We start from the raw sequence: 14,471 nt of genomic DNA on the forward strand, positions 1-14,471 counted from the left end.
CCATACAACTTTTATTCAAACTACACCAAACTTTTATTCAAACCATAATACTACTTATCTTGTTACACCTGATCCGGTAACTCAAAGCTCTCTTCGGGGATAGGAAGGAACACCCTTGGTATAAAAGGTTCCCGCTGCTTGACTTGCTTCTTGACTACGCGGGTCCTGATGGGTTTCATTTTCTACCTTAACTGTAAAACAGTAGGAATAACAATAAAAGAGGATGAGCCAAAATTGCTCAACAAGCCTGCAACAATATATATAGTATAAAGAGAGAAGTATAAATGAATCGATAATCTGATGGTTTGAACAACCATCTGAATCTGTATAAGATAATAATTTGCCAACACTAGCGAGTGCCAAATGAACAAGACTGGAAACAAGAACTAACTATGCACTATAACCTGCTGATCAGTCAGGATACAGTGCAGACCTATACCCAACTGCATAGACCCAATCAACATAAAGAGTACTCAGGTAACCACGGCCTATTAATTAATGGTCTGGGTAAAACCCAGCCCGTATAGTAACCACCCAGTCCAAAGTGTAGCATCCGGAACAATCAGAATGCTTTTGATGTATCCCAACACCAGGATATATCAAAGTATATGTAACAAGGGTAAAATTATTGGAATATGAATAAAGGATTTAATAAACTGGGAGAAATCAAGAATCAAAATGAAATAGAAACAAGAATCAATATTGGTATAGTGTTTATGAACAAGAATTATCAAAGTGTAACTGATATGGAAAATGGGATATAATTCACTATTCTGAATTTAGAATAGGGGAAAAACTTGCATTGCGCGTACTTAACCTGGTTCAACTCACCACCTTCGGTCTCTAACTTGATCTGCCTTGCTGACACTGAACCAATCATAGAAAGATAATCGTTTAGATAACTTACTACATACGCGTATCTCGAATTGATACTATGCAACCCTATCAATTTACCCATGCGTTTCTATCTGACTCGCATATATACACATATATAATTATATACCACGTAAGGTTCACATTACCACGTAAAGCACATAGCACATAAAGCACATAATTTATTTTTAGACTTATAATTATTTTTAGAATCGATACTAGATTCATATTTATAATAACTAACCGTATCTGATTTCATTATAATTTTTCAGGATTAATTTGACTCGATTATACCCCTATTAGGGTCTATAACCATTCACTAACACAATACCATTCTCTTCTGGGAGAAATTATAACTTACAATTATTTTTTTTGGATTCGTTTTATTTTTCTGAGTCTAGGGGTCTTCGTTTCGCTCAAATCGGACTAACGGTTTAATTATTATGAATTAAACAAGATTTAATTAATTAATAATTAATTATAAATAATTAATTATAATTAAATAGCCCACAATTATATTTTTAAATAATTAATTAATAATTATTGTATTTTAAAATAATTAATCCCTAATTATTAGGATTAATTACAATTTATTACAATGATCTACAAATTATTATTACTTATTCGATTAGATCGATTATTTATAAATAAACAATCAATACAATTAACTGATACGCTATTTATCGAATAAATACTTATTACTCGAATTATAATCTAACTCAACGATTAATTACTCGTATAAATACGAGTTATTCGCAATCCTCGCATAATTAACGAACCGTTATTATTAGTACTATACCTATACGATTAATTAATCAATTAACTATCGGTATTTAATTATACGATAAGAATAATTAATACGATATTCTTCGAATAAACTATCGCTCGACTAATAATTCTAATTATCGAATCACTACTCGTATAGATACGGGTTATTCGTAATAATAAACTAATTATCGAGTTATTAATCATATTATTTAATCCTTATTTATTAACTAATTACCTAATTATTAATTAATTACCTAATTATTAATTAATTAGATAACTAATAAATAATTAGATAAATAATTAAATAATTAAATTCGAAATTCGAAATTAATAAAATAATTTAGAAATTAATGATAATATTTTTCAAAATTTAAAACTGATTTTTATTTACTTTTTAGAATTACTAAAACTAATTTCTGATTTTAGAAAAATAAAATAAATATTAAAATTTCAGAAACACAACAACAGGTTTCAGGGTTAGGGTTTTTGGATCAACCCCGGGTTGAAACCAGGTTGGAAACCGGGTCGAACCCGGGTTATCGGGTCACGAAGAACGCCCAGAATCCGACAATTACTCCGACGACGGCGGCCGGAACCGGCGAAGCAAAAACAACGACCACAGCTGCGATTTCAATCCCGTTCCTTCACCGTTTTTGTTCCACAGCAACCACAAGACGTTCCCTTCTGTTTCTCCTTCGTCCTCGTCGAACACGACGCCGGAAAAACAAAGAACAGCGGCGGCGTCGCCGCTTTCCGGTGAGGCTAAAACGGACACCAACAGGCACGAAACCGGTGACGTTCGATTCACAACACAACGATCTACAAGCTTATCACCACAGAATCATCAAACAAACCACAAATCAAGCAACCCGAATTCGAATTAAAAACCCGAAAATACGAAATTAAAATCAACTCAACAATCAACAAAAGTAATTACATAAACAGAAACTACGAATCACTAGCTTCAATTTGACTACTTACATGCTCGATTTGGTTGACAGAATCACGATCAAAATCCTGTTTGATTCTCTGCCCTGTTCTTCACCAACAAACCCTAGTTCTTGATTTTCTGAATTTTCTGAATTTTTTATTATAATTAGCTAATTAATTAACAGTAAATCAGCTATTTATGTTTATGAATATAATACCCCCAAGTAAAATTAAGGGGCTAATTACACTCCAAATAAGAATATTTGGCCCCAATTTTTATAATTTTTGGGTATTAATAATGAATTTTTAAATATCCAATAAATACAAAATTAATGCTAAAAATTCCCAAAAATTGTGAATATTACAAAATTGCAAAGAAAAATGATGTATGATAATTTTATGATCATATAAAAATAAAAATGTGATTTTTGTGGGGTTTTTGGTACCCGAAGGGGTCCGGAAAGGTCGTTTTTCGTGAAAAAGGTAAATTTGTTAAACGTCTAGGGGTTCAGAATAGCGATATGGTATAGGTTGTTTTTGGAAAAATAGGGCCAATGATTTTGTTTGAAATATGGGTGTTTAAAACATCGGTTGAGCTGTACGGGTTTTGATATAAGATATATAACTTACAATAAAACACTCAATAAATATCCAAAACACGTTTGGATCAAAACAGACAACACGTAACACATAGCAGTTAGGGTTTAATGACTCAACACATTTAATCACATAATAATACACATAATTTATCTTTATTATGATATAATACAAGCGTAATTTCTCGGTCGTTACATTCTCCCCCCCCTTAACAGGATTCTGTCCTCAGAATCATTCTATACAAATAACTGAGGATACTTTTCTAACATTTCACTTTCGAGCTCCCAGGTTGATTCTTCAACCACTCGGTTTCTCCACAAAGCTCTCACTAATGACACAGACTTATTTCTTAATATCCTCTCTTGTCTATCTAGAATTCTTATCGGTTGTTCTACATACGACAAATCTGCCTGAAGTTCTATTGGTTCATATTCTATTATATGCCTTGTATCAGGGTTGTACTTCTTAAGCATAGATACATAAAATACGTTGTGAATATGCTGCATATGGGGTGGTAAAGCTAACTCGTACGCAACCTTCCCAACTTTCTTCAAAATTTCAAATGGTCCAACGTAGCGAGGTTTCAATTTGCCTTTGTTGCCAAACCTGGTTAATCCCTTCCATGGTGATACCTTTAGCAATACATGCTCTCCTTCCTGGTAGTCCATATCATTTCTGGATAGATCTGCATATTTACGCTGTCGATTCTGCGCTGCTTCTAGTCGCTTTCGTATAAGTTCTACTTTTTCCTTGGTCTGCTGAATTAGTTCTGGACCTAGAATCTTACGTTCTCCAACCTCATCCCAACATGTAGGTCATCTGCATTTTCTTCCATATAAAGCTTCATAAGGTGGCATCCCGATACTTGCTTGATAGCTATTATTATAAGAAAATTCCACTAGTGGTAGGTGCTCGTCCCAATTGCCTTCAAAGTCTATTGCGCATACACGTAGCATATCTTCAATTGTTTGAATTGTCCTTTCGCTTTGCCCGTCCGTTTGTGGATGATAAGCAGTACTCATGTTCAACTTCATTCCTAGACATTCTTGGAATTGTCTCCAAAATCTCGAATTGAAACGGGGATCTCGATCCGATACAATCGATACGGGTACTCCATGACGCATTACGATTTCCTTGAGATATAAGTGCACCAACTTGTTCAGTGAAAATCTTTCGTTGATCGGGAGAAAATGTGCTGATTTCGTCAATCGATCAACAATAACCCAAATTGCATCGTGATTTGCTTTCGTCCTTGGAAGTCCCACTACAAAATCCATAGCTAGGTGTTCCCATTTCCATTCTGGAATATCTAGTGGTTGTAGTAGTCCTCTCGGGCGTTGATGTTCAGCTTTCACTCTTTGGCACGTATAACACTTGCTGACCCATTCCGCTATCTCTTTCTTCATATTCGGCCACCAAAAATTTTTCTTCAGGTCTCTGTACATCTTTGTGCTTTCGGGATGAATTGAATATCTTGAACTATGAGCATCTTGCAAAATTTCCGCTTTCAATTCCGGTACGTTAGGTATCCAGATTCTTGAAGCAACACGAAAAATTCCTTTAGTATCCTTCTGACTGGTAATCTCTTCTCCTATCAAATTGTTAATATCCTGGTCCATTACTTCTTCCTGACACCTTCTTATTTTCTCCAATAATTCTGGCTAAAAAGTCATAGCGTAAATCATTTCGGTAGAACTTTCTGGCACACGAACTTCAATCTCCAATTTATCAAATTCCTTGATTAAGTCCTCTGAAGATGTTAACAGGTTCAATCGTTCCTTTTGACTTAACACATCTGCTACTACATTAGCCTTACATGGATGATAATTGATTGAAACATCGTAATCCTTGATTAATTCTAGCCAACGTCGTTGTCGCATATTGAGTTCCTTTTGGATGAAAATGTACTTCAAGCTTTTATGGTCCGTATAAATCTCACATCTTTCACCGTATAAATAGTGTCTCCAAAGTTTCAATGCGAATACAATTGCTGCTAGCTCGAGATCGTGCATCGGATATTTCTGTTCATGCGGCTTTAACTGTCTGGAAGCATATGCAATTACGTTCCCATGCTGCATCAAAACACATCCAAGTCCTCGATACGAAGCATCGCTGTATATGACAAAGTCTCCTTGATCATCAGGTAACACAAGCACAGGTGCGGTTACTAGTCGATTTTTTAATTCTTGGAAACTGGCTTCACATTTTTCGTTCCATTCAAACTTTTCGTTCTTTCGTGTCAACTTCATCAATGGTGTGGCTATCTTTGCAAAACCTTTAACGAATCTTCTATAATAGCTTGCTAATCCCAAGAAACTTCTGACTTCCGTCGGCGTCTTTGGTCTTTCCGAATTTAAAACAACTTCAATCTTTGCTGGGTCCACTTGAATTCCTTCAATACTGATGATGTGTCCTAGAAACTGCACTTTCTTCGACCAAAATTCACATTTTGAAAATTTCGCATAGAGTTGCTCCTTTCGTAACGTCTCCAATGTCTTTTTTAAGTGTGTTGCATGCTCTTCTTCCGTCTTTGAATAAATCAAGATGTCATCAATAAATACAATGATAAACTTATCCAAGTACTTCTTGAATACTCGATTCATCAAATCCATAAACGCTGCAGGTGCATTCGTCAGTCCAAAAGCCATCACAAGAAATTCATAATGTCCGTATCTCGTTCTGAACGATGTCTTTGGAAAATCTTCTACCTTGATCTTTAACTGATGATAACCTGATCGTAAGTCAATTTTCAAAAACCATGCTGCTCCTTTTAGTTGATCAAATAAGTCATCAATGCGAGGTAAAGGATATTTATTCTTGATAGTTAACTTGTTCAGCTCACGATAATCAATACACAATCGCATGCTACCGTCGTTCTTTTTCACGAACAATACTGGTGCGCCCCATGGGGATACACTTGGCCTTATAATTCCTTTGTCGAGAAGTTCTTGCAACTGCTTTGCTAATTCTTTCATTTCAACAGGTGCCATTCGATATGGAGCTTTCGAAATTGGTTCAGTCCCTGGTGCCAAATCAATAGTGAGCTCGATTTCTCGATCTTGTGGAAGTCCTGGAAGTTCATCTGGAAAGACATCGGAAAACTCACAAACTACAGGAATATCTTCGATCTTCGGACTTTCTTTGTCGGTATCCAATATATAAGCTAAGTAAGCTTGACATCCTTGGAGTAGCAGTCGTTTCGTCTGTATCTTTGTTAAGAATCTCTACTTTTGCTTTTCACCTTTAAATATTAGCATTTTATTTCCTTCAGTCTGCAATTTCACTTTCTTATTTGTGCAATCAATTTGAGCATTATTACTAGCTAGCCAATCCATTCCTAAAATAACATCAAACTCTCCTAACCTGAAAGTTATCAAATCAACTGAGAAATGACATCTTCATATCTCAACATCACAACCTGGGCATACTTGATCTACCATAACCTGATCATCATTTGCTAATTTTATAACTAGCACTTCATCTAACCACTGAGTCTCACAATCTATCTTAAAGATAAAATCTTCAGAAATAAAAGATCTGGTAGCTCCTGAATCAATCAATACTAGATCATTTACGAAATTCAAAAGGAGCATACTTGCAACCACATTCGGACTCTGTACAACTTCCTTCATTGACATGTTGAAAGTCCTTGCCCTGGGCTGATTTTGTGGTGGTAGTGGAGGTGGAGGTAATGCTAAAATCCTTGGAATACTAGCGGCCATTGCAACTCCTCTGCAGTCCTTGGCAATATGTCATTTTCTTCCGCACTGGAAACAAGTGATCTCTGTCTTTCCCATCGGACATTCTCCAGAATAGTGTTCCTTTTGCTTGCACTTGAAACACGTGACATTTGGCTTGTTGCAAATCCCCGTATGCTTCTTACCACACGCTCTGCAATCAGGTATGAAAGGTTGAATAAGTTTCTGCTGATTCAGGGCTGGAAGTCGATTACCCGCCCTCTGATTGTTTTGTTCTGGTCTCCTGAAGTTTGCTTTTCCCCGGACTTGAAATCCCGGCCTTTTGTTAAAACGATTCTTAGAATTTCCTGGTCCCTTCTCTTTCTGAGCTGCTTCACTCTCACCTTCAATTATCATGGCCTTCTAAACAATCGCCGTATAAGTCGTCAGCTCAAACATAGCTACTCTGCTACGAATCCATGGTTTCAGTCCCTGCTGGAATCTCTTGGCCCGCTTTCCATCCGTATCCACTTGCTCAGGTACAAACCTGGCCAACTCAGTGAACTTGGTCTCATAATCCGCGACCGATAAGTTATCTTGCTTCAGCTCCAGGAACTTGATCTCTATCTGGTTCTTCATGAAGCGAGGAAAATATTTTTCCAGGAAAAGATCAATGAATCTATCCCAGGTCACCACACCTTCTCCTTCCAAAGCTTTCTTCGATTCCCACCAGTAATTGGCTTCGCCTTTCAGAAAGTAGCTAGCGAACCTCATTTTCTGTTCTTCCTCAACTTTCACCAACATAAAAGCCTTTTCTATCTCCTTCAGCCAAGCTCTCACCTTTGTAGGATCTGTGGAATCGGCAAATTCTGGAGGCTTTACCGACTGAAATTGCTTGAAAGTGACTGCAGGTGTTGCTGGTGGTATTTGATGTCCTGGATGAGCGGCTTGCTGTAACATCTGTTGTTGGAACTGATGTTGTTGCTGCTGTATTTGTTGTTGCATCATCAGCATCTGCTGTTGCATGAGATGGAACATCTGATCCATCTGATTATTATCGGTTTGGCCCTCGGTATTTCCGTTAGATGAGTCGGTTCGTGCTTTTCTTTTAGGTGCCATCTTTCTGATAATAAAACAATAGGTTTCTCTTAATAATAGTATACTAAACATGTATTATATAATGGAAACAATCTTTATAATATTAAAACAATGTTAAAATAGTTGATATGGGGAAATAAAATAATTTATTAAATATCTAAGTAAATAAAACAGTGCGATGTGTAGATAAATCCTTTTTAAAATACTTTTAAAAATTTTGAAAACATAAAGGGTACAACATGATCGTAAATAAAACAGCATTTGTAAATATGCAACGATAAAACAGTGAAATAAATGTAAATGCTTAAATAACTGGGAAATAAAGAAAACGTGAAAAAGTCCATCTCATATATATATAGGTAGGACACCAGCTGCAGGTGTCAATACTTGATACAAAAGTCTGCGATATACCAGTCATACTGCTACTCCTATCAGTCAAAACTAGTAGCTACACTCATACAAACTAGTCATACAATACTATGCTGCCTCTATCTATAAAAATATACAAGATACAACACTCCTCCATCTGTTAATATCAGAATCCTGGTGGCACATGGCTCAGCTACTTCTGCAATGCCTCTAACACTGCCTCAGTAAGTCCCATTACCCTGCGGTATGCTACCTCTGTACTAATGTCCTGCTGCATCAGATCATTAAGCTACTGAGAACTAACTCTATGAATCTGGCGTAACCTCTCCCTCAATATGTAGTCTGGTCGTAGTGCTCGAACGGGACCATCCGCCTATGTCTCAAACAATCCAAGGATCTCTCTACACTGGTTCTGCCATCTAATCCTCTCCTCTCTCTCTGCCTGAAAATGCTGATATGTAATTGTATGATGCTCACGAAGATCCGTGCAGGAACCTCGAGAAAGTAACGGCCCATTTACTACTACCTCGTCCATGAACTCCGGTTGTGGAAACTGATATACCCCGTGAATAGGGGCATAGATAGCTAACGGGGCAGGAAATAAGACAGGCTGCTCTATAGGTGCATACACTGGTGGCTCTGCCTCAGGCTCCATCAGTGGAATCTCTGGAATCTCGACTGGTGGCATAGGAATCTGGGGCTCTAGATCCTCCCACTGCGGAATATCAACCATGTCAGGAATATCGAACATCGGGAACTCTAGTGGTGGAAAATCTGGTATATCTTGCTCAAAATATGGAAAGTAATCTGCAAAACCTGGTACCTCTGGGGGAAGTGGTATCTCTGGTGCTGGTCCAGGTGGCAATGGTGGAGGTGGTGGCAATGGAGGAAAGATCTGCTCTGACACTAGAGCCACTACCGGTGCAATCACTGGTTCTGTCTCGGTCTGCTCCGTAGACGATGATAATGAGGCCATCTAATATACATAACAATAATACATAAAAACAAATTAAATCACAATCCTAAAACTCATAAATCACATAAACAGACAATCCTAACACTCTTACTTCTATCCTATACGCTTTTCCTATCTTGTCTTAATCCTAATGTTCTTATTTTCAAGGGTCAAAACCTAAGCTCTGATGCCAACTATAACACCCTCCAAATCCGGGGTATAGATTTTGGGCATTATTAATAACAACTACAACTAAACCTGCACAAGCGGAATATAAATATGATAATTACCCCGAACTACTACTACTTAGGATCTTTTAAGGTTAAGAGTTGAAAACAAGAACCACATACTAACTTTATTACAAACCCAAATAAAACAATCTGTCTCAAGAACTCTCTTTGTTACAAAACCTTATTCTATCTACATTCTTACCACACAACTTTTATTCAAACTACATCAAACTTTTATTCAAACCATAATACTACTTATCCTGTTACACCTGATCCGGTAACTCAAAGCTCTTTTCGGGGATAGGAAGGAACACCCTTGGTATAAGAGGGTCCCGCTGCTTGACTCGCTTCTTGACTACGCGGGTCCTGATGGGTTTCATTTTCTACCTTAACCGTAAAACAATAGGAATAACAATAAAAGAGGATGAGCCAAAATTGCTCAACAAGCCTGCAACAATATATATTGTTATGGATTAAAAACTAATATATATAATTGCTGTATTTAGTACTAAGGAACGTGAGTTTCAAGGCTCGTTTTGACTGCTCTTGTGTTCCGTGACTCAATCTGCCTTAACAAGATGCCTACGTACCTTGTTGATTGCCAAGGATCAAGTCAAAAAATGTAGTTCTGATTTATGGGGTGAGACCCCTTATATAGATGTGGGAGTCCTTGAATTGGACTTGGTATAGAAGACTTGGTGGTCAAGTCTCTGAATTAGGATAGACTTAGGAGTCCTAGGGAGTAGGAAGCTGATTCCTTATCCCATGAGGTTCCTTGGAGGCCAATCTACACGGATTTATATCCTCACTAGGACTTATCTTAATAGTTGTTTTTCTCCCTTATTTATTAATTACGAAATTAATAAATAATCAGGGTTTTTGGGCCTTCTTTGTTCCATCAGGCCTGATCTGGTCCATCAGGCCTGATCAACATGTTAACCTTTCTGGTCTGAATGTCATACATCTTCTTATTGGGCCTTGCAGCCCAAACTGTAATATTTAATTATGTAATCAGGATTTATTTATCCCTATCATTTGCCCCCCAACTTTTAGGAAACATTGATTAGGTTTCGCAGAAGTTAAGTCTATTCATTCCCTTATAGGGTTTCATTTTTGCGTAAAGTGTGGAGCGACCTACACGTTTACAATGATTGTTCCTTTTATTCAGGAATTATCTTAATTTCCTGGAATTTTTCCCTTAATTCTGGGATTTTTCCCTAATTTTCTGGATTTTTCCCTTAATTTTTAGGATTTATCCTTAATTTTCTGGATTTTTCCCTTAATTTTTGGGATTTATCCTTATTTTTCTGGATTTTTCCCTTAATTTCTGGGATTTATCCTTATTTTTCTGGATTTTCCCTTAATTTCTGGGATTTATCCTTATTTTACTGGATTTTTCCCTTAATTTCTGGGATTTATCCTTATTTTTTTTTGATTTATTCCTTATTTATGAAAATATTAGCATTTTTCAGAAAATATTTTAAGGAATTTCCTTATCTTTCTGTAATTTTCCAGGAACTTTTCCTTCTTTTTCTTCCCCCTTTTTCCTTTTTTCTTGTTCACTTTTTTTTATACAGATTTCGACCAGGAATCCAGTTCGACCAGGATCCTGGTCGAATTAACCTCTGATGTGCCTTGGTCGAAGGCTTTTCGAGGAGGATGCATTCGATCAGGAATCCTGGTCGAATTTCGGCCAGGATTCCCCCCCCCCCCCTTTTTTTTGTCGACTAGGAATTTTTTGACTAGGATTTTCGTCCCTTTCGGTCAGGATTCTTGTGTTTCTGACCGAATTAACCATCTTTCTTGCCTTGGTCGAAGCTATTTCGAGCAGGATTGGTTTGACCAGGATTTTCTCTTGATTTCTAGTCGAATGAGTCTAAATTCTGGTTGAATTAAGCTTATTTTTCAGCCTTGATCGACAAAACTTTGACCTCAGGAGCTTCGATCAGGATTCCTTCGTGTTTCTTGGTCGAATGGATCTTCTTTCTGGTCGAATTAAGGCTGTTTTTTAGCCTTGATCGACAGAGTTTTGACCTCAAGCCATTCGACCAGGATTTTTTTATGTTTTCTGGTCGAATGGGTCAGGAATATTTACATAATGATTTTTTGCATATACTTTAGATTTGGGCCCTTAAATCTGGGCTAAATTTTCTTGGGCCAACCCTTCTAATGGGTTTTTCTTTTTCACCCCTAAAATCACTTGGGCCTAATACAGAGGCCTTTTTACCTAGGCTTTTTAAATACTTGGGCCCTTAACTGGGCTTGACTTTTTCAAGGTTTTTCTAGAATTGGGCCTCATTTCTGAGCCCAAATTCCAAACTCTTCTAGGATTCTTCCAGATTCTTCCAGAATCTCCTAAAAACTTAAGTTTTTCTTTTGTTTTTTACTGGAATTCTCTGGATAATTCCAGAACCTTCTAGTTTTTGGGCCCAAATGGGCTTTTTTAAGGCCCATTATCCCCCTTCCTTGGCTATATAAAGGTGGGGTGAGATTTTGATTTCTCCACACCTCTCATTTCACCTCTCTACTCATTTCATAACTTCTCATCATCCTTCCCCCTTCCTTCTAACCTTTCCTCTCTCAAATTCCCTCCCTTAGTTTTCTAACTTCAGGCTTTTTCCAGCTTACTAATGGCTGACAAGAGTTCCGAGAGGGCAGCAAAGATAGCCTCGGCTTCAAAACGAGGTAAGGATATCGAGATCCGTTCTTCGTATATGTCTTTAATCGATATGATTAACACTAGGGGGGATGAATATCCCTCTACTGCACATCTCGATTCTTTTAATCATTGTAATACTTGGCACAACATAGATTTCGATAAACTAAATGCACGTTATAATGTCCTTCCTCCTCTTAGATTAGTTCCAGTCTCTGGTGGTGACCGTACTTGCCATTGGAGACCCGACACTCTCTTTATTTACACATATGCCCTTAATGCTGGGCTTAGGTTTCCTTTCCACCCTTTTATTCCTCATCTTTTAGCTGATTTACAAATCAACCCGTGTCAGCTTCCTCCAAACGCTTGGAGGAATATTTTACGTTTTATGGTCTGCTGCCTTAGGGAGGGTTTTCCCCTTTCCGTAGCTGTTTTTAGGAAAGTCTTTCAGTGCTATAATAGCACTTCCAGTATTTGTGGTTGGGTCTATGTTAAGCAAAGGCCCAAAAGTAAACATATCTTTTACAGCGCCTCCATTCCCGACAACAACCAAAATTGGAGGAATAGTTTCGTTGGGTTACGTTGGGAGAATGGTGACTGGGGCACACTCTTCCGATCTTCCTTCGGGAAGGTCAGTGATGGTAGCCTCAAATCCATTCACTTAACTCCTGAGGAAACTATTATTTATAATGGGCTTACTCAGGACAACGGCACTACTACCAGCTGGACTCTCTTAGAGGAGTTCTCCCTCATTCACGTGGGACTATCCTCTGTTTCTCAACAGGGTATTTTTCTTCCCTTATCATCTTTATTTCATTTCATGCATTATTAACATCACTTATTTTGTTTTTTGCCTTGTTTTGCAGCTGCTAAGGAGATTAACGAGGACAATGTTCCTCCTATTGAAGAGACTGCTAGGATGAAGAAAGCTCGGCTCGTAGGCCTAGACACCCGGGGAAAGGCGACAGAGCCTATCTTCTTGAGAAAGCACAAGGAGCCTATGGGGGAGGCTTCAACTGAAGGAGCTGAGGGCCATAATGCTCCTATTACTGCTGCTGCCCCTGCTGCTGCTGCTACAGGCGCCTTTCAGCCTCTCTGGGGATTCCGCCGAGGGGGTACCGTGGTTGGTTCCACGAAGTATGCTTGGTATTGGTCCTATCATAGCGTGACTCCCAATGACTTTACTGACGTGGTGGCCACCCCTGACCTTGAGAGGATTGAGCACATGGGAGCTCAGTCTCTGGCTTCGGTATGCCTCTTCTTTTTTGAACTTATCTTTCATTCTTGTAGCATTTTCTTGCCTTATACTTTGCTGATTGTTTTGTTTCAGTCAAACGCCTATTTTCAAGGCGTTGTGAGGCAAGCCGAGTCATGGAAGCGGGCTTCTGATAAGGCCGATAATGCCCTTAGGAGGCAACAGAAGAAGTATGCTACCCTGGAGAAGAAGCTCAAGCGCAAGGAGGAAGAACTCGGAGAGTCTAACGCCGAGCTGGTGGTACTTCGGGGGGAGAAGAATAAAGCTATAGACAACTATCTGGACTCGGAGGAGTTTGCCCAATCCATAAGGATTAGGGATGATTCAGTCTTTCCCGGGTTTTTTAGGACTGGTTGGGACACTACCCTTGGGACCGTGAATGAGGCTTGTCCTGATATTAACCCGGCGGACTATGTCTACCCTGATGATGAGGTTTTGCTACAGAGGTTTCGTACCCGAGTAGTTGTCTCAGATCATGTTCCTCAGGATCCACTCCTTCCTCCTCCCGAGTCTTCTTCCAGACCTGCTGAGGATGATAGCTCTTCCTCCTCCTCCGAGATGACAGAGACATCCAGCGAGAGCGGAGAGGACAATGATATGGATGCCGAGGGTACCTCAGCTCCTTAGAGCTTTTTCAGCCCTGCGTGGCTTATCTTATTTTCGAGACTTTATTTATCGAACTTCTTGTAATATTTATCCGATCTATTTTATTTATCACCTTTTATGCTTGCATCCATGCATTTGGTTTTTACTTGTTAGGCCATAAACATACTTTGAAGAACTAATGAATTTCCATACATTGTCTGGGATTCGTCCCTTACACAAGTCTTAATAAACTTCTTGAATAAAACCAGAACATATAAATCCTAAGCAAGCAAAGCTTCAAGGTGCTTTTCAACCTACTCGCCATCTTGACAAGTGAGAATCGTATCCAACTACCCTACACATAGTAAACCTTCAGGTTTTGTGCATGCCAAGTTCTCGGGACTTCAAAATCAAACATAGTCTCTATCTTGTAGGTTCCTCTACCTTGAACACTCTTGACTCTGTATGGCCCTTCCCA

Source organism: Apium graveolens, chromosome 2 (genome assembly GCF_009905375.1).
Source record: "Apium graveolens cultivar Ventura chromosome 2, ASM990537v1, whole genome shotgun sequence".
In the NCBI taxonomy this organism is placed as follows: domain Eukaryota; kingdom Viridiplantae; phylum Streptophyta; class Magnoliopsida; order Apiales; family Apiaceae; genus Apium; species Apium graveolens.